This window comes from Canis lupus, chromosome 31 (assembly GCF_011100685.1).
Source record: "Canis lupus familiaris isolate Mischka breed German Shepherd chromosome 31, alternate assembly UU_Cfam_GSD_1.0, whole genome shotgun sequence".
NCBI lineage: Eukaryota > Metazoa > Chordata > Mammalia > Carnivora > Canidae > Canis > Canis lupus.
Genome location: NC_049252.1, coordinates 5,039,340 through 5,062,049, shown reverse-complemented (window position 1 = coordinate 5,062,049; position 22,710 = coordinate 5,039,340). Strand labels below are relative to the sequence as shown.

General features: G+C 34.6%; 1 pseudogene; it reads right to left on the bottom strand.

The window, feature by feature from the left end:
* Window positions 1-20,681: 20,681 nt before the first annotated feature.
* LOC100682560 lies at window positions 20,682-21,644 on the bottom strand (annotated as a pseudogene).
* Window positions 21,645-22,710: the final 1,066 nt, after the last annotated feature.

The following is a 22,710-nucleotide window of genomic DNA, read 5'->3' as shown; positions in this document are numbered from 1 at the left end:
TTTACCATATGGCTAAATTAATTATTCTATTTTTAGTAAGCTTCTATCTATATTTTCTCATGTTTATTTTTAAAATGTATTTTTAAATGTGCATAGCTGGAAGCTGCCTCAAAGACTTTATTAGATAGAATGATGCTGGATATCAATAATAGTACATCTGTAAACATGATGCATGATTTAATATACATAATATAATAAACATGATAAGATCTCAATACTGGATTTAATTGACAAAAAAGATATCAAAATTACCTATGAAATCTTAAAGCTTAAACTTTACTCATTGAAGGCTTTGCTGATGAAGATAAACTTTGGAATAAGATATGTTGACAAAGTTCGCTCATTAGGTTTTTTTTCCTCACCCAGCTATACAATGTTTTATACACATATAAGCAGATTATATTTTCTAAATAGAAAAAAAAATACCAATTACTCAAGTATATAATTGCAGGTAAAATATATAAGCTACATATTTCTGGAGAAAATAAGTGTTTATAAAACAGCTAACAATACAAATCTTGCTCACTAAATGTTATGATTTTTTTTAAATGTTATGATTTTTAGAGAATATTTTATTCTCTTATCTCCTATTGCTATACTTAGATAATAGGTAATTAATATAATGAAGTGGAAAAAAACTATTTACTGGGATCCTACTATGTTCTAAATTATTCTATGTATTTTGCCACTTAATTATTATTCTAATAATGCTGCTTAACTAACTGTATCAAAACTCAGTGGTCAAAAATTTGTTCTCATTCATTCATTCATTCATGTGCAGTCTGCATGGGTTGGTAAATTTTGGGTAGGAGAGGCTGGGGTAGATCCAAGCTACAGGTTAGGCCCAGGTCTTCATATGTTTATCATGCTCTTTGGATCAGCAAGCTGGTCAGAGTAAAGTTTTGTTCATTTTAACCTGATAGCACAAGTGCAAGATGAGCCCCATCATCTGTGCACATTTTAAGCCTCTTGATAAAATATGTGTTGATATTTTATAATAATGACATTTATATGTTATGTATAAATATATGTATTTTTAACATATATATTTTTAACATTTGTGACTAAGAGAAAAACTGAATACATTTTGTACCATTTTGCACTTAGTGCTTTCACATTCATCTTGTTCAATGTCTTTATTTATTGGAAAGTCCACTGATCACCCAAATGGCAAAGAAAGTAATATTGCTAAGACAAAAGCCAAGGATGGGGAAGTATACTCTGCTTCTAGTGAGAGTAATTGTGAACTCATATGGTAAAGGGTATGGATTAATGAGAAATAAAGAGTCAAAGATCAATAATTTTATTTTCCATAATATTTTCTGTGTTATTCTTAGTCACATTTCTCATGTGCAAAAAATACATCCATCTCCTTCTTAAGACTCTTCAAAGTTGTCGTCTAATTATAATAGTCTTTTTATCTAGTTATATGGACATATAATATTAGTTTCAGGTAAATAATGATTTGATATTTGTATATACTGGGAAATTATCACTACAATAAATCTGATTACATTCATAACTATAAATAGTAACAAATTTTTTTTCTTGTGATGAAAACTTTTAAGATTTACTTTCTTAACAACTTTCAGATATACACTGCAGTATTAACAACTATGGTCACCTTGTTGCACATTATATCTCCATGACTTATTTGTTTTATACCTGGAAGTTAGTACTCTTAAACCCCCTTCCTCATTTGCTTCCCCTTCCTTATGCCTTGGTAACCACAAATCTGCCCTCTCTAGCCACGAGCCCATTTTGTCATTGTTGACATTTTTCGGTTTTTTCTTCTCATAGATTCCACATCTAAGTGAAATCATACATTACATGTCTTTCTCTTTCTGACTCATTTTACTAGCATAATGCCCTCAAGTTCCATCCATGTTGTCACATATGGCAAGATTTCCTTTTTTATGGTTGAATAATATGCCACTGTAAATATATGACATTCTCTTAACCATTCTTAACTATTCTTCCATTGTTAGACACTTCCATTTCTAGAGTTAACATCCTTGTCATGTTCCTGATCTTAGAGGAAAAGTTCAGCTTTTCACTATTAAGTATGATGCTAGATCTGGGCTTGTCATATGTGACCTTTGCTATGTTGAGGTATGCTCCCTCTATAACAACTGCACTGAGAATTTTTATCATAAAAGGATGTTGAGTTTTGTGAAATGCTTTTACTGCATCTATTGAGATATTATTTTTATCCTTTATTACTATGGTGTTTCAAGTTGATTGACTTGTAGATGTGACCCATCCTTGAATCTCTGGAATAAACTTCACTTGATCATGGTATATGATCCTTTTAATAATTCAGTTTGCTGTTATTGAGGATTTTTGAATCTATGTTCAATTGGGATATTGGCATAAAATGATCTTTTTTTGTGGCATACTTGACTGGTTTTGCTATCAGTTCAGGTAAATTCATAAAATGAGTTTGGAAGAGACTTCTATTCTTTGGAAGAGTCTGAGAAGAAATGGTGTTAATTACTCTTTAAATATTTGGTAAATTTTGCTAATAAAGCTGTCTGGTCCTGAACTTTTTGTTTGTTGAGATGTTTATAATAACTGATTCGATCTCACTGGTCAATTGATCTATTAAGAATTTATATTTCTTCATGATTCAGTCTTAGAAAATTGTTCGTATCCAGAAATCTAACCATTTTTTCTGGGTTGTAAAGTTTTTGGAATATAATTTTTCATAGTGCACTATTCAGATCCCTTGTATTTCTGTAGTATCAGTGTAAATCAGTGGTAATGTATTCTATTTCATTCATGATATTTTCTAGACATATCTCTTTCTATGATAGTGTTTCTAGCTAAAAGTTTGTCAATTGTGTTTGTCTTTTCAAAGAGCTAGTTACTAGTTTTATTGATCATTTCTATTGTCATTTTGTCCTCTATTTCATTTATTCCTACTCTGATCTCTGTTATTTTTTTCCTTCTATTAAATTTGGGTTTCATTTGTTCTTTTTCTAGTTCCATGATGCATAAAGTTGGATGGTCTAAGTTCTTTCTGTTTCGTTTTTGTTTTATGTAGGCATTTATCACTATGAACTTCCCTCCTATAACTGTTTTCGCTGTGTCCCATAAATTTTCTTATGTTGTATTTTCATTTATCTAAAGGTATTTTTTTCTATTTCATTCTTTTTTTTAACTCATTGTTTGTACATTAGCATGTTGTTCAATCTCCACATATTTGTTAGTTTTCAAGTTTTCTTTATGTAATTTCTAATTTCATATCATTGTGGTTAGAAGAGATGCTTAATGTGATTTCAAGCTCTTGTTTTGTGGCCTAGTGTATGATCTATCTTGGAGAATGTTTCACATACGCCTCAGAATATGTATTCTCTTGCTTTTGGATGGGATATTCTATATCTATCTAAGTCCATCTGGTCTAATGTGTTGTTCAAGGCTGATATTTCCTTATTGTTTTTTTGTCTGGATGACAAATCTATTGAAGAAATAGTTTTTAAAGTCCCCTCATATTATTGTATTACTATCATTATTGTATGCATGTATTGTATGGATTGTTGTATGCATTATTTTATAAGATTTTTTTAAGATTTTATTTATTTATTCATGAGACAGAGAGAGAGAGAGAGAGAGAGGCAGAGACACAGGCAGAGGGAGAAGCAGGCTCCATGCAGGGAGCCTGACGTGGGACTCAATCCCAGGATCATGCCTTGGGCTGAAGGCGGTGCTAAACTGCTGAGCCACAGGGGCTGCCCTGTATGCATTATTTTGTATTATTGTATTGTATTTTTCCATCCTTGAACTTTCAGTTTAAAGTATCCTTACATTTTAAGTGAGTCTTTCATAGAAAGCATGTGGCTGGATCTTGTTTTTGTTTTGATGCATTCAGCCACTCTATGTATTTTGATTGGAGAATTTAACTTAGTCCATTTACACTCATTGCCATTTTATTAACTGTTTTTTGGCTGTTGTGTAGTTTTTCTGTTCCTTTCTTCTTCTTTTGTTCTCTTTGTAATTTGTTGATTTTCCAAAATGGTTGGTATAAATTCCTTTCTCTTTATATTATATTTTTTGCTTTGCAATTACCATGAAACTTACATATAACAACTTTATTTATGATAATTTATTTTAGTTGCTAAAAACTTAATTTTAAATGCTTTACTTAAATTTAAAAGCTCTACTTTTTTACTTCTTCCTTTTATGTTTTTGTATTGCGATTTACATATTTTTATCTTATATGTCCCTTAACAAATTAGAGTACCTGTATTTTTGCTACTTTTGTCTTTTACTATTCCTACTACTTTATAAGTGATTAATTCACCACCTCTACAACATTAGATTATTCTGAATTTTATTATATATTTACCTTTACCAATGAGATTATATACTTTTATATATTTCATGTATTTTTCTATTATCAGTTAACACCCTTTGTTTCAACTTAAATAAGTCTACATTTCATGTAAGGCCAGTTTAGTGGTAATAAACTGCTTTAGGTTTTGCTGGTCTGGAAAACTATCTTTCCAACAATTCTGAATTACAACTTTGCCAGGTAGAGTATTCAAAGTTGGGAGTTTTCTGGGTTTTTTGTTTGTTTTCTTCTTTTTTCTCTTCTTTCAGCACTATGCTGCTTCTTTCAGCAGCATAATGCTGCTCCGTATGCCTGCAAAGTTTCTGCTGAAAAATCTGTTGATAATGTTATGAGTTTCTTTGTAAATAGCAAGTTGTTTTTCTCTTGCTGCTTTTAAGATTCTCTCCTGTCTTGAACTTTTTACATTTTAATTAAAGTATGTCTTGGAGTGGATCTCTTTGGATTCCAATTCTGTAGGTCTCTTTGGGGTTCCTGGATCTCAACGACTGTTTCTTTCCCAGATTAGGGAATTTTTCAGCCATTATTTTTTTAACTAATTCCCTTTGCTCCTTCTTGTCTCCACCTAGATCTTTACAATGTGAATATTGTTCCACTTGCTATTTTCCATAAGTCCCTTAAACTGTTCTTGCATTTTTTTTAAAATCTTTTTCCTTTCCTTTCTTTTTTTTTTTCTATTCTGTGTAAATGAATTCCACTTCCCTGTCTTTGAGTTCACCATCCTTCCTTCTGCTTTATCTAGTTTACATATGAACACTTTTATTGCATTTTTCAATTCACTTATTGTATTCTTCAGTTCTGTGACTTCTATTTGGTACTTTTTTTTTGTCTCTTCATTGTAGTTTTCACTGTGTTTATCTTTTCTTCTCTTGAGCCCAGTGCTATCATTATGACCTCTCTTTTGAGTTCTTTATCAGATAAATAACATCTCTTTCATTAAGACTTTTTCAGAGACTTTATCTTGTCCTTTCCTTTGAAACATATTCCTATTTTCACTTTCCTTGACTCTCTGTTTTGGTTTCTATGCATGAGATAAAATTGTCACCTCTCCCACTCTTGGAGGTTGACCATGTGTAAGAGATGAACCTTATTATATCATACTGCCCTAGCTCTTTGTTGTTTTCAATGCTTTGTGATTTTCCAATGAACTTATTTTATTTTTAGTCACTCCCATAGTGCCAGGGTTGGTTGTGCCAGGAGCTGCCAGTGTCCCAAAGACACTGGAATATCAATCAACTTTTAGATTCGGGATGATTGAAAGTCAGACTCTTAGGCATCAGCTTGTATAGTAGACAATATATACAGTCCTTTGTGACTGCAAGCATAAATCTTGCTGGTTACCAGTGCCAAGTGACCTAGAAGTGTCCTGCATAGCAGTTTAAAAAAAAATTAAGGCTCTAAGCAAGTGTATAGCTCCTTTTTAGATACTTTTTGGGAGATATCATTTGCCTGGAGTGAGGCAGATTCTGTTACTGGAAGGCTTGTCAAGGCCCCTGGATATGAACAAATCAGAAACCTGATCATCAGTTCAAAGCTCCATGATAAGCAACTATAGACTGGATCTTGTTTTGGTTTGTTATTTGTACTGTGTCCTGGGGTTAGTAGCCAGCTAAGACTGCCTCTCTGGTTTTTGTTTGTTTGTTTGTTTGTTTGTTTGTTTTTTACAGTTCCATGGGACCCAGGAACATGCCTTGCTGGTCACCAGAGCTAATCAAGGTATGTTTTCTTGGTACTAGTCACAAAAAACTAAGGCACTAGACGTAAAACCTAAGACACCAGATACATGTAAAAGCTTCCTTCTAGGATATACAATTTCATTGGAGCTCAGCAGAGGCAAAGCATAAATACTGCTTGCCTTCTGAGGCCCCGGGAAAAGATTACAATTGGCCCTTTGATGTTTAATTAGAAGCCTATTCCTAAGCCTGCGCTACTCAGGGAGTTGTCTCTTGCTATGCCCTGGGGATGATGTCAGTTAAGAACTCTTTCTCCATTGGTTATAGTCTTCTGGACCCAGGAGCCCTGGACCTTGGCCACCAGAACCAACTGATTAAGTGGTATCCACTAGGTTGCAGTGGTAAATACCAGAGCAGTAAACAAAAACAGGGCTACCAGGCATGTGAAAAACCTTCTTCCAGGAGATGATAGTGTTCTAGTGCATGGCAGAAGAAGAGTACAAAGATGGAGCTCAATAGGGAGTTAAAATGTATAGAATTTGAAAAAAAAAATGTGCTCTCCATTAGAGTGAAATGGATGGGGAGTACAAAGATGGTGTCTGCTCATATTTAATCCTGTAGAGTCTCAGCAGATTCCTTTTGTGTTAAGTTACATGTCTGCTTCTCAAGGTAATGTTTTAAGGTCAGAAAAACAGGTCTCTTTCAGAGAAAATGGCTTTTCAAATGGCTCCTCCTGAGGTGGGAGAGTCCATGCAAAATCCCTTTAAGAATTTCTCAGTTTGCTATAGCCTTATGGGTCTTGTGATGTGAGGCCTGTTGGCTTTCAAAGGTAGATGTTTTGTGGGCTCATCTTTCAGATGCAGGTCTTAAAAGTTGAGGTTTCCAATGTAGGGTTTAAACTCTTCACTCCTCAGGGGAAAGCTCCAGGTTTTAAGTTCCCTTCTGATAATGGGTTTCCATGCTGGGGTTTGTGGTAAGGCTGTGTCTTAGCCTTTCCTACCTGCTTTGACATGGTTTCCTTCTCACTTACCTTATATGAAAGGGTCACTCAGCTAATTTGTACAGTTGTTTTTTTTTTCTAAAGGAAGTTGTTCCATAAATAGTAGTAGATTCAGAGTGTCCATGGAAGGAGATGAGTTCAAGATCTTTCAACATGAAATCTTGAATCCATTTCAACTATGAGTTTCTTATAACAATAGTTCTGAAGTCTAGGATCCCATAGTAACACTAAATCTGCGTGTAACACCTTGTAACATAGAAAAACATACATTATACTGGATTTTGATTGTCTATATATTTTTCTGTCACCCCCAGAAGGAGACAGGCAGAAACATTTATCAGACTGCCAACATTCAGAGACAAGAAGAATGAAAGTGCTCAAGAAACATTACTGTATGATGCATGCTTTAGAGTATGCACTCACTATAGTACTTTAGATGGTGTGTTAACTACTCACTAATGCACATGTATTGGTTTCCGGCAATTTGTTGAATGTACTGGAACACAAACTAAGGATAAAAAAAATTCTATCAAGTTCAAAATAATTCTGAGAATTTTATGTAAGAGGCAAGGACAGGAAAAAAAGAAGCATGTGTCAGTCAGCCAACGGGGGATTTTTATACAGTATATTTTTATATTTCTTCTTTTCCTTTAGAAGAGGAAAAGGTAAGTGGAAAGCTGTAGCAATATAATGTATCAAATCAGAGATAGCATTGTCTTGAATATTATGTCATGACTCAAGAGAATGAACCTGATTTAACAAACCTGTCTTGCTAAATTAAATTTAAAAATTGAGCCACTAGTAATTAGACTCTCTGGACATATGGATAAAATAAGTCAGGAAATAAACAGCATTTTTAGAGGAAAATGTGTCAGTGAGAACTTTGTCCTGCTTAACAAAATGGGAAGTACATTCCTAGGAGTATAGGTAACAGCTGTCATAAAAGGTCAGAGAAATAGAATCCTAAGCAGCTTTAGTGTTCATATCTATACTTTGGAAAATTCTCTGAGAACATACCCAAGTTCTCTGACTTTCCTCAGATAAGCATTCATGGATATTCAGTTGAAGCTGACCTTTGTCCGAGTCATTTCTGCTGCAACCTAATATTAGTCAGACACCTCTGCTAAAATAATCTTGATGTCCTTATTATGTATTACTACAAATCTTCCCCTAATTTTATTCATATCAGGGAAACACTTTTCCAGGGATTAAAAAATAAAAATCGAAAAGGATCTTTATTTTTCTTCTGTAACATTTTTATTTTCTTTTGTCTGGAGAGCTGCTTCCCCACACACCTGTGCATCTTACTTCTTTCAACCTCTGCTTACATCTCACTTTCAATGATAGACCTTCTCTTTTTTATATGGAAGGACATTCTTCCATCATCATCACTTTCTGGTCCTTTACTCTCATTTGTTCCGTCTCATAGCAGTTATCCCCACTTGACATAAGGCATATTTCCTATTTATGGTATCTCCCCCAGTTGGACAGAGCTCCATAAAAACAAAGTGTTTGTCTGTTTGATTTATGCCTGTTCAGCTGTACTAGCACAGTGTCTGGCTGTTGTTGGAAAAAAGGAATTTTTCCCTTTCCTTTATGCCCAGAGGAAATGTTTGCTAAAGCATTCCATGGATTAAGCTCAAGGTATTATTTATTCCAGTCAACTGGCCCAGTACCATGTGTATTTTATTAGAATTCCTAAATGCATATCAATGACAATAAATGTTTTCATACCTAAGGAAGAGGCTTAATTGATAGAATTTAAAGAGGTAGAGAAAAATATATTTTGAAAAAACTTTTGCTAGCAACCAAAATTCAACCTTTTTTCTTAGCTAAACACAAACTGACAGCTGAGTGTTGACCATTAAAAATTGGAACATTTAACATATATTTACTAGCATATCAACTTATTCTCCTAATACAAAAGCAAAAATACAGAAAAATACAATTAAAACATGTATAAGAAAAAAGTGAAATAATTACAAATATGAATTTGTTTTAGTGTGTTTATCAGCAGAGGAAAAGGTAGAGACACATTTCACTAGGTAATACAAAGAAAAATATTTTCAGATATGGTTGACTTTGCCATCATTATTGCATATACAGTTTTGAAAAAAATATGGAAGTTTTAGAACTTTGAGTTGCCCAATTGAAAGGACATTTGGTATTACTTTAGAAATTAGCTAAAGTACACAATTTAGGAAGTAAATAGACTTTCTAAAATTATCCTTTTTTAAATAATAAATTTATTTTTTATTGGTGTTCAATTTGCCAACATACAGAATCCTTTTTTTCTTTTGTAATTGGTTTCACAAGTAATCATGTGAAACCTCAGTGAAGAATCTGCTTAACAACTACTCTGCATAAAAAGAATTTGTTTTATTATCATATCAGTATAGGAAAATTCAAAAATTGATTGACATAGGAAAATAAGCACTAATAACAGGCTAACTACTTCTAAGTGGCTTCTATTACTAATGAAAAATGTTCTGTCAAACCAGTGTTCCTTGTTCTTTAATAGAAGAGATCTTCTCAGTTCTTATATACACATAGCGATCTTTTCTTAGAAGAAGAGCGAAATTTTCTTTTCTGGAAAATGTAGAACTTAGTATTCATTCTACCTACAACTAAATAACTAGTAGTACAGGGAGAGAAGTAGGATGTCTCTAATACCTATATTAACTCTTTATACATGCCGTTCGAATTACTGTAGGCTATTAATTTTTAGCATTATCATAGAAATTAAGATTTATTGATTAAACTAAGTAAAAACATTTTTTGTATTAATGATTTAAAATTACGAGTGAATTAGTCCTCTGAATAAGCTTAAACATATCTAAAAAGACATTAAATTATCTTACCAGCTGACCTCTTTTTTATTGTTTATGAAATAAGAATGTGAAATTAATTGATAAATATTTAGAATCTGCATGAGGTATTCAAGGGAAATGTGTGTGTTTGAATTTAGTTACCTTAGCTTAAGCTTCTGTCATTGCTTCTTTTGAGAGATACAGACACACACATACACACACACACACACACACACACTGTTGATTATATAAAATATAATCTCAGGACACCTGGGTGGCTCAATGGCTGAGAGTCTTCCTTTGGGTCAGGTCATGATCCTGGGATCCAGGATTGAGTCCCGCATCGGGCTCCCTGCATAGAGCCTGCTTCTCTCTCTCTCTGCCTGTATCTCTGCCTCTCTCTCTCTCTCTCTCTGTTTCTCATGAATAAATAAATAAAATCTTTAAAAATATATATATAATCTCATCAAATTTGTTTATATGGGCTTGAACTAATACACTAGCAAAACATGCCATGAAATGTTCTAAGCATTGATGACACAAAGTTCCAGTTACAATAAATTCACAATCATAATCTTTTAGGTGAAAAATAAATAATAATCATACTTGTATATGTACATATTATAGTAGACAGTATAGTTGCCACCCAAAGGTGTACATGTCCTAAGCCTTGGCCTGACATATTAACATATCAAAATAACTTTAAGCCACTATGTGGTAATTTGTTAGAGCACCAATAGGAAACTAATATAGACTTATATATATATATTTATATATACATACATATTTATATAAGGATGAATAAATTTATGAAAACATACCCATACACATAATGTTAATATATCTTTAAATAAAGAATATCATATAAGAGGATAGGAATTGCCAAGGGGAAGGGAACTGTAAGTTTTTAGAGTTAATGATAGATAAGGTGATCTTTAAAAACACCTTTGAGGTGATATATTTTTTTAAAGATTTTATTTATTTATTCATGAGAGACAGAGAGAGAGAGAGACAGAGACAGAGACTCGGGCAGAGGGAGAAGCAGATCCACGCAGGGAGCCTCCCTGGGACTCAATCCCAGGACTCCAGAATCATGCCCTGAACCAAAGGCAGACACTCAACCGCTAAGCCACCCAGGTATCCCAATGAGGTAATATTTCAATAGGGACCTGAATAAAGTAAGTAAATTAAGCCCTATGGATATCTGGAACAAAAGTATTTCAGGCAGAGGGACTAGAAATTGGAATGCCTTTGGAGGATTTGAGGAATATCCAGGAGCTACTAAGCCTGGAGCAAAGTGAGCAAGGAACATGGTGATAGGGAATCAGAGATGTTCTTAAACTATCTTTGGTTAAAATTAAAAAATGGGGTTCCTTTTTTGATTTACATTTTGTCACAGCCAATATTCTTTATAAAACACAAATTATTTTCTAGAAACATAAGTTTAAATGTAGAAGATTTACCAAATGCACCCAACTTTTTAATATTAAAGTCAACATAAAAATGAATTTCAAGGGATCCCTGGGTGGCTCAGCGGTTTGGCGCCTGCCTTTGGCCCAGAGCGCGATGCTGGAGACCCAGGATCGAGTCCCACGTCCGGCTCCCGGTGCATGGAGCCTGCTTCTCCCTCTGCCTGTGTCTCTCTCTCTCTCTCTCTCTGTGACTATCATAAATTTAAAAAAAATGAATTTCAATAAATATGATATCAAACATAATAGAATAAACAATAAAAGTTATAAAAGCTGTATTCTATTCATGAAGACAGCATACATAGGAAGCAACAGTTTGTGAACTAGAGATTCCACTTTGATGTCCATGGACCATTGAAAGGACCTTGGACCTTGTTGTTTTGTTTTGTTTCTGAGAGTGGATGCTCCTGTGAAGTTTTCAACAGAGATGTCTCTCAATTTACATTTTATACATATTATTGTGACTACTGTGGGGAATAAATTTTGGTGGGTACGTATGAAAGCAGGCAAACCACTTTGGAAGTTTTTGAACTAATTCAAAGAAGAAATGAAGTGGTGGTCAACACAAGTGGTGGTCAAAGAGGTAAGAAATGTTGGCATTATGAACATATTTTGAAGATAGAGCCAACAGGATTTATAGATGAACTTTTTAAGATATAAAATATTGAGTAAAATCAAAGATAAATACAATTTTGGAACCTCATTACACTGAAATATAGTCACCATTTCCTGAGAATAATGGAGAGGAGCATATAATGATATTTAAGAGTGGGGAGTCAGAAGGTTACTTTCAATGTGTTACATATTACTGGATGTTAGTGATGTGCGGCAAAGTTAACAGCTTAGACATCAACCATTTATTTCCTGTGGTCAGAAGTCTGGCCTTGACTTAACAGAATTCTCCGCTCAGAGAGAAGCAGCTAATATCACAAAGTGTCCAGCACCCTGGGACTCTCATCTGCAGCACAGCATTTTCTTAAAGGTTTATGCAGGCCATTGGCAAGATTTGCCTCCTTAAAGCTGTAGGACTCCACTTTGGCTTTCCTGCTAGCTGTTAACCCAGGTCTGTTCTCAACACCGAGTACCTACATGCTGCCCCATGCTGGTGGGTTTTCTCCTTAACAGGGCAGTTGCTTCTTAAAGGCCAAAAGGAGAATCCCTCTACTCAGCTACCAAGGAATCCTACATTAAGTAATAAAATCATAAAGTGACGACCCATCATCCTGACAATACAAAATAACCTAATTAAGAGAGTAATTATCCCATCACACTCACAAGTCTGTCCACAGGAGAGATGGTTAATCAGAGCATATTCGCCAGGGAGTAGCAATCTTAGGAATCATTTTAGATTTTGCATACCACAGATGACTATTTGGAGTCTGAATGGAAATATCTAGTAAACCATTAAATAGAGAAGTCTGGAATTCATAGAAGAGATTGGAGTTGAGATACACATTTGTGTATTAATTTGGCTCTTTTACATTACCACCCCCTTCTATCCAAATTCTCATCTTTGCTGTCCTGATCTGTGCTACAAAAGACTAATATTTGTAACCAATATTTCATGGGCTCATTTACCTTCAAATTCTGAGCTACTTTCAGCCAATGAAAAACAGAAACTTTCAAAATGCCAGAGAGCCCTGACATGTCCCTAACATTGGCTTCCAGCTTCTATAGCCTAAGTTCCTTCTGGCCTGCTCCTCTTGTGCTACTGTTCTAGTTATCTAGGGATCTGACAACACCATTTTTTCCCCTTTTCTCTCTAGCCTGGGGTTAGTAGCAGCTTTCTACTGTTGCATGCTTCTCATTCCCTTGTCATCTGTGTAATCCTTTGGTAAATAGTCCTTTTACTAAGTTATCTTTTCCTGTCACTTTGAATCTGCCATCTTCCCCATTAGTATCCTTAGTAGCATAGGTATCACAGAACAAATAAAAGACTATGAAAAGAAAATGACTATGGGAAATTAATTCAACAATGGAAAAAATAACATAAGCCCTAACTGAGCTTGTTTTCAGATATTTGAGGCTGGTGTAGTTAAACTGAAATTACAGTTTATTACTAGATAGAAGGGTTATCTAAAAGGCCTTATACTTCAGGTAAAAGGCTGCATTATATCTGTGATATGGAATAAATTCACTCAAAAAAGCAATTGAAGAACAAAGAAGCCATTCAATAAGTGACTTTAAAAACAAAAATGCTACAGATCAATAAACCAGCTAAATCTTTAGCACCAGTGGGTTAAAGGTGCCAGATGAGGAAAACACTCAGAGATGATCCGAAAAAGTCACAAGGAGACTTAACCAAGATGGAATGACAAAAGAGGAAGTGACAGTGGCAGTACACAAAGTGCATGTTTTCCTGACCAGTCCTGGAGTGGCATTCATGTAAAAATGCACTTGGTTTTAGAGGCTGCTCTCAACAATATCTAAGTCACTTGAATAAATTCCTTTCAAGTTGTTGCCTTAAATATCATGACAATATCTAGATCAACATTATAGTTCATGATAAATAAATTGACTTTCAACTAAGTTGAATAATCTCAAAGAACATCCCCAGCCCCTTGTGAGTGAAGAAAAGCTTAATGACTTTGATTGAGCAATGACAATGTATGAGAGTGGTGCAGTTTGACACAGTAGTTATGAGACTGGTGTTTGTTTGAATACCAAGGCTCCCAGTAATCTCTGCAAATGCATCATATGACTTAATATTTGTGAGCCTCTATTTTCTGATATACAAAGTAAGAAATGTATTTTACCCACCTCCATATTATTGTGAAGATTCTATAAAATAATGCATGTCAAGTGGCAGGCACATTATGGACATTGAACAAATCTCCTTTGCCTCAGTTTTGTTTGTCTGTGTGTAAGTGAATGTGTGTGTTTTATTTAAAATCATAATGATAACTCAAACTATGATTTAAAATATTCATAGGTATTTTGGATGGTTGTCACTGGCAATATATTTTGTAAAATGTGAAATATTTATAACAATGATATGTACAATCTTTCATGCAAAGGCATTGTTTTATTCAGAAGGGATATTAGAAGCATTTTCCTTAGTTCATCCCAGTCATATTAAAAAATACAAGGCACTTGATATGAATTTATATGCAAAATAATTTTCTTCATTTACTGATGTTCCAGACTTCAGGAATTACTTAAGTGGATTCACTTTTCCTCAGTCTATAGTCAGCATCTATAGGAGCACAGATCAGCATAGAAAGCACACCACACTCAAATTCATGGTAGCAACTAGAAACATGTGGTACTCACATCATTAAATCTGTCATGTTCACAAAATGCATATAATTAGCTCCAAGCCTTTTGTTCAGACCATAAATTACCAGAATAAACCTATGGGAAAACTTAATAAGCCTCATTTTACAATGAAGAATTAGTCTTCAGCAAATTCTGTCATCTATTTCCTCTAACATACATAGTACTAGTGTTAGAAAAATTACTAGTGTAAAAAGTATTAGTGTACAAAGGTACTAGCCAGAAAATTGATCAACAAGTCTGACTGCAGAAAGTGTTTCACCATAGTAAACAAGGCTATTTGTTTTTATTAACACGTATATCCAGTACCATAAAGCAAACCAATACAGTAGGAAGAAATAAAAATATAGTTATGCCTTCTAAAGTGGGAAAGTTAAAACATGTAGGATCATTTTAAGTGTTTTAAGACTTGGTTATCTACTAAGCTCTATCATAAGATCTACATTTATTTTTCCAAATTCGAATTGTAGTCTAATTTTCTGCTTTTTAAAATATGCACAAAGTAAACTTCTACTAGCCTTTTGAAAGTCTCTCTGACCTATTCTGACCATTCTGTTCCCTGTGTTATAAATGGTTTCCCCCACTGATGACAGAAATATCTTTTCCCCGCAGAGACTTATGAAGAAAGCAGAATTCTTCAGTAAGTGAGACTGAGCCAGATTTGGAAAAAATACTGAGAAGTAGAGAACTTAATTAATTAAGAGTAGAAAAAACTGGCCACCTCTTGTCTGGGGCAAGGTCTCCAGTGGCCTGAATTAATATATAGAAAGATAGAGCAAAACAACATATGGGGACCAATAGGAATTGAATAAAGATAGTGCATTTATCTTTGGGTGTGCAACCATTAACTTTTAGACTCATAGAGCTATATATTACCTAGTAAATCAGATAAATTTTTCATTCATATGCTACCTGGCTTTAAATATAATCTATAAAATCGGGAGAGGTGTACCTGCACACATACAGTTGGCTTGGTTTGATCACATAATCATTGAATGTGGTACTGCAGTAGGCTAAATAACATCCACACGAATAAATGACTTTTTCCAACACATGATGAGTTGTCTCATGCAATGATTCTGAGTATATTTGGAAGAAAGAATTGTTTTGGTAACTCTGTACAAACATGAACCAGTGGGGATTTCTTGATGGTCATGCTACACTTTTAAAATATGTAAACTAAATTGAAGCTACTCTGCAACTGTAGCAACTGCACATTTGCTTAAGATGAAGAACATAAAGAGATTTAAGTTTATTTTAATCATAAGCAGATGGAATTAAATAATATTTCTACAATTGCTTTTTTATCATTTCTACTCTGAATTATTGCCAGATTATCTCCTGGAAAAATGCTTGATTATACATTGGGACACCTTTATGTTATTTTCAGGTTTTATTGCAAATAGTTCAGTATTCATTAAATTTAATCATAATAACATTGCCTTTATCATCAAGTTATTGTTAAGGCAAATTTTGAATGTCTATTTTAATCATAATAACATTGCCTTTATCATCAAGTTATTGTTAAGGCAAATTTTGAATGTCTATTTTAAATATTTCCTTTTGAAACATAAAAATTATGAAATGCTTAGGATATCTTCACTAACATAAGTGAGAATTTCACATACATAAGTGAGAATTTCATTTTCTTAATTGTCCAGTCTCCTTTTCCTTACAAAATTATTCCCAATTAAGGGGGCTGTTTTGCCTTAGAAATAAAGGTGTTATAAAAGGAATGTATGGTAAGAATTTTCCTTCTATTTCTTTAAGTCAGTGATGGAGATTCAGCAGTTTGGGATTATATAAATATTAACAGCAATGCATTCTTTCTATTGCACAACCTCCTACTAGACAAAAAACTAATCTATTCAGTGGGTTTATTATATTGGCTGGGGATACTTTTCACTTAAGGCACAAGATTAAGACTCAAAAGTATATATCTGTCTTCTCTCTCTCTATCCCTGCACTGCGACTATATATCTGCCATTCCTGCTCTCACATGCTGCTTAGACATAAAATAAATGGAATATATTTACTAGAAAATACATTCTCTTTCGTTGTCTTTTGTAATCCTAACCTAAGGAGAGAGTTACCTTAGTTATTTTTTAATGATTATTAATGCTTGACAATATACATGTTGCTTTCCCTAAAATCATTACAATCTTAGGCCACTATCTGTATGTGTATCATTTACTATCCCTAAACTTCTCTTAGAAGCTTTTTGTTGCATTAAGTTAGGAACTGCGTGGAATAACTTTATCTTACATTTTATAGTCTCCAAGAATATTTAAGAATCAAAGTATTAGCTAGAATTTTCATCTTTCATGTTCAAGAATTTCTTCTTCAAGTAAGGCAAATACTGCAAGTTTCCTTTTTGTCATTACAGTGGATTTTATATCCTAACAAAGACATGCTCTCACCTGTCAGTTTTTCACTTGAAGTGCCTTAAGTGAGGAATGAGAGTGCCCTAAGTGTAACATAAGTTCAATTTCTGTCACTTTACACAGGGCTTTCCTGGGTATACTCTATTTGTACTCCTTCCCATTAAAACTCACCAGAAAGGGGTAGCTTAGAGTAGTTATTCTTTCCTAAGGGAAACTGAAAGAATCCACAGCAAACATGTTGCTTTATCTCTCTTCAGGGCTTGGGAACTAGCTTTTCTCTTGTTCCCAATGGCTGTAACAAAACTATATCTTGATCTTTTCTTTCTGATGAAGCCATCATTTAGAATTGTTTTCAGGACTAATGGATTTTAAACTTGATTCATTGCTCACGTTGGCTTCTAGTTATAAAATTATAGATCCTAGGGTTTAGTGTTGAGGGGACCTGAGAACAAAATCACAGAGATGTAATTCATAAGAACCCACATTCCAGATTTGAATTTTTTCACTTTTTTACTTTATAAATATGTAAAGTGAAGTAATCTTGATATCTCCTGGAGAATAAACTTTATATTTAAATCATTTTAATGAGAAATGTATCCCAAAGAGAGTAATGTAGAGATTGTTTGGATATATAAAATATACTTTATATGATCCCCTGTAAAATATACAAGTAGCATTGGGTTTCAGATGATGTTTGTTTTTATGAAATAGAAGAATGATGATCAAGAAAATAAAGTTTTGTTTTTCTTTTCATTACAAGTAGCATATTTAGCATCTGGAATGATGAGTAAGTGACATAAATGCTTCAATTGATACAGCAGGGTGTCTTAAAGTATAAGAACTGAGTCATGCTTTTAGTAAGAAATTCATTCATAACTAGAGTAATTTTAATCGCCACTTGTATGAAGTATTTTAGTGATAACTCAAATAACATTTATTCATTAATCTAATCCAAATCCAAAGTAAAAATCCTACATTCAGACTTAAAATTTCTATGATACTTCTTGTTCTCAATTTGCTTCAAAATAATTGAAAACTAAAATTTCTACTGTCACCAACATTGTGGCTATAAAGTTGAAGGAATACATTTTATTAGACTTTACAGGAGTAAAATATCTCTATTTTTATAGAAAAACATTTTATTTTGGAAGCAGGAAAATTACATTTAAATATCTGAATCTTGATTTTTAGGAATATTTTGGCATATAACTAAAAAATCTTTTAAAATACATAAATTGTATATTAAATATTTCGAGAATTGTTAATGTAGAAAATTTCATTAATAATGACATTATTAATACTTAAACATTTTTGCAAATAATTATTTATGGTTCATATTGATATTTTCTAGTGATACACAATATACTAGAAAGTATAAAATTATTTTATTTCCCCAAATTAACAACTTACTGAACCATTAGCTAATCTCTTAGTAAATATGACATATTAGTCATAAATATCATTGTCATCTCCCCATTTCCATGAAATGAATCATATATAAATAAAATTTTTCTAAATATACATGAACAGAAAAGGGGCAGGAGTAAATGACAACAGAAAAATATGTCAAGGAAGTAAAAAAGCCAAGAAGTTATAACTGATTGGTGGGATGGTGGGGGTAAAATATAAAATTCTTGCTGAAACAAGAGTGTGTAAATTCACCTAATAGAGCGCTGGGATGCTGAAGTCATCAGCCATGATAGAAAATTGAGGTAATTCCTGGGGCTAAAACAAGGAGTTTGGTTATAAATCTAAATGTAAAATAAGTATAACATTTGATTTCTTTACTCTATCTTTGAAGTCACAAAATTGAAGCTCCTCATCCTCCTCAACAAAACTTGGAGTGCCATTAAGATAGATCCAGGGAGGCTCTTGAATGGGAAAGCCAGGCAGAGAGCAGAGGTTAGGTGGGGCAGCTGGAAGACTAAATAAAAACTGCATGCTGAAGAGTCAAACATTCAATTTACTTCTTCGACTCAACTGCTAATGTATTGGCAACCAGATACACACTACTCCAACAACAAATGGAGGATTATTTAGCTAAAAATTGAACCCAATGAAAAGCTCTGACATATTGTAATAAAAGACTATTACTGACCAGACCACCACGAAGCACACCCATCACAAGCTCTTGGCCAGGAGTCAATTTTCAATATAAATTGAAAACTGAAGATCACTATCATAAAATGTTGCCCTAATGCCCTAAAAAATAGGGAACCAGTAGCTGGAGAAAACCCAGATAAAGATAACAGGGATAAGAATGAAGAAAGAGAAATGGAACCATATTCTCATGTCCTCAGTTTTGAAAGATTGTCAAAAATTGACAGCTTAAAAGAGAGAGAAGATGACAGACTGGGTAGAAGAATCTTCACTATACAGGGGTATTTGAAAAAGAGACCAGAAGACATGATTTGGAAATGTCATCAGGGAGCAGTAAGAAGTCAATGAGCTAACAGCCTAAGCCTAACATATAAAAAGAATAAAAAAAAAATAGCTTCCACCCAAGAAGCTGTTGGGGAAGCTGTACCTGTAGGAATTAGCCAGTTCTGAAAAGGATTTATTTCTGAAAAATCTACAAATTGACTTACAAATCTCAACCATTCCACTAATTTGTAAGAACTAAATGCGATGAATAATTTAGCACATTAAGAGTATGCCTAAAGCAAAAAAAAAAAAAAAATGGGAAAGAAATAAAATAATCCACATCTATTTGCATTTTGCACTCATACTTTATATTCTATATAGGGTTGCCCAATAGCTTGTCAGACAGAACAAAAATTTATTTGCCTTCTAATGTAAATTGTTCTCTAAGATGTATCAAAATTGTAGCCATGACTTGTGCAAGGGTACGTGACTGCACTTCTCAGATTCGGCAAATTGATAGTTAAATCTAATAGTCTCTGTGTCCTACTGTTTCCTGGGAGTATCATCAGCATCTACCTGCCACTTGACAGGCATTTCCAAATGATTAAAAATACCTGAGAGGAATAGAACTTATAAATTTTTAGCAGCTTCAAGTGTATGTGTAAATGAATTTGGAGCATAAAGGAGGTTGTAATTAATAGCCATATTTTTCAATAAGGAAAAGTCACCCATAATAATTTTTGTTTTGAGTTGCTACATATCTTTTTTTTTCAATTAAATATTTATTGAACAAATGCAGAATAAATGAAGCGGGGGGGGGTGCTTTTAACCTGAAGATACAATAAACACCTCCAAATATTCAGAGGGCATCACGCAAAAACTGCAAGACTTGTTCGGTATTTCTCCAAAAGGCAGAACTTGAACCAAAGGATAAAAATAAGCAACCAGTAGGCTGCAAGACAGTTGTACAAAGTGGATCACTTATCTTAATAGCTTCTTTGCCAATATAATGCATTCCACCCTAATATTCCCTTCTTCTGAAAGGAGTATTACATCTAATATTTCTCCTGAAGGTCTTAAATAGTTGCATTTTCATGGCAAGCCCTCCACTGCCAGCAATGGATGTACTCATACTATCAGGAAAAAAATCGAAGTTAACAAACTGGTTCACTGAGGAAGTAGTCTTCTGTTCCTCAGCCACACTTCAGCATTCTGTAAGAGTGATATTCAGGTGGTGAGGAGAAAGAGGAGCATATTCTCGGAAGGGGGTGCATCAGAATCCCTGGCAGCTCAGAGACTGTCTCTGGGGACAGTCCTCCTCAAACGCCAAAGGGATCACTGCAACTGTCAACCATCAGTGCCCATAGAGTGTGCTGTCCGCTGGGGCAGGGGCAAACAGCTGACAGCCACTGACCTACATGAAGCAGGAGAGCTGTTTTATAAGTCAGTCACTAAGAAATATAAGCTGCATCATACTGACGGGCTCCATCCAAATTGTCAAATATTACAAAATGAGAACTGTTTCAACAACTACTTCAGCATAATGTTTAGGGACAAAATATATAATAATATACTTTATATATGTATTTTATCACATACTCAGTAAGGAATGCTGAGGTGCTTCATCCATCCAATAAATTGAAAATAAAAATCTTACATTTCGATATCTGTCAGTATACAGGATTCTGAAGGTGGATCTTGGACTCAGAAGGATACACCAGTTTTCGAGGAAAGCCACATAATCGGTCAGTCTGGCTAACTGCTGCTCACTGGGGATTAGGGGCACTGGGGCAGGCTCTGATAAGGGAATAAAGCTGTTAAAGGACACATCCAGGACCCCTGCAACTGGCGTTTTGGGCATAGCCATTCTCGTGGGAGAGTCAACCTTGCCATCCTTGTTCCAATATACCCTTCACAGCCTCCCCCACAGGGAGCCCCAAAGGCCGCGAAGTCGGCGGCAATTACCGAGGTGTAGGCTTGAGAGACCAGGCAAAGGCTCTTCTTCTTGTTGCATCTCTAAGTGCTTCACGGTTGGCTGGACCGTCTCAGACCACTGGTGTGCGTTGATGGTCGTGTAGATCCCAGGGAAATCTCTCTGCCAGATTCTCTGTGCTACTGACCAAATTCCCCCAAGTTCAGAAATTGCAGACTTTGTAGCAGGTGGTATCCTCTTCCAAAGATATCTTGCATTATTCATGTCATTGTGGAGCAGATGTAGAGCTAAGAGCTGACCATACACGGGGGGAATGGCAATTCCTCCAGGAGCCTGGAGCTCCTGGTTCTCGCACTGATCCAGCAGCTTCTTGAAACTGAAGGCGCCTTCGCCGTCACCGCCCCTGGCATCTTCCCGGCCGGTGCCGCCGCCGCACCCTCACCAGAGCCCCCCCGCGACTCGAGTTGCTACACGTCTGAGTCAATCTTTATTCATCTCAATTGAGATGAAGTACTACCTGCCACATATCTGCACTTCTAGACAAAATAAACTTCACAGCCATTTAGACTGTTCCTTATTTTCAGAAAAGTACAGAAGTGCAGTATTACTATACTGATTTGAATACTGACATATTCTTTGCTAAGAACAAATCTTCAAGGAAAGGTGGGTTTTGTTATTTGTTTGTATGTATGTGTGGTGTGGGGTGTGTGTGTGTTCAAGTGTCTGAAACAAAAGGCTTCTTTCCATTCATCCTGACTATCTAGGATCATTGGAATTCCATCATGACAATATGCTTTATCCTTTGTATTTTGAGGAGATATCCTCAAGGTCATAACTCTTTGCCTAACTTTCCTTGTGATCTAAAGAGAATTCAATGAAGAAAAATCATCAGTATGGTAATGGCTAGACCAAAGGAGTGGAATGAGAAGGGGGTTTAAAAGGGTTGAAAAGTTACTTTGTGTTCCTAAAGAAGACTGAGAAGCTCGCTGAATGTTGGTGGGAGACTGTAGCCAAGATGTCAGTCTAGCAGTGACTCTGCGTTGGAAATCTGTTTAGTGGACTTTCCATCTTTGCCTGAAATGCAGAGACTAGATCACAACCATTAGCAAACTTTAGATACCCACATATCTCATCTCAGATCCACTAGACAAACGTTAAGAATCTTGTTCCAGACACCAGAAGGATATCAGAGACAAACTCAAACCTCTCAACTCTGCTTCTTTTAGAATTGCTCTGCTGGTTTATGTCCTGTTGACATCTGAAAAGTGTGACAAACAAACAAACAACGACAACAACAAAAACTACTTGAAATTAAAAGGGAAAATATCCTCTAAAGAGACTATTAAAGCAAATTATTGGATTGCTCTGAATTTATCAGACTGGCCTAAATACACCCCTTCTGCTCTTTTTTTCCACTAGATTGAGGTTCCATGAGACAGATGACATCACT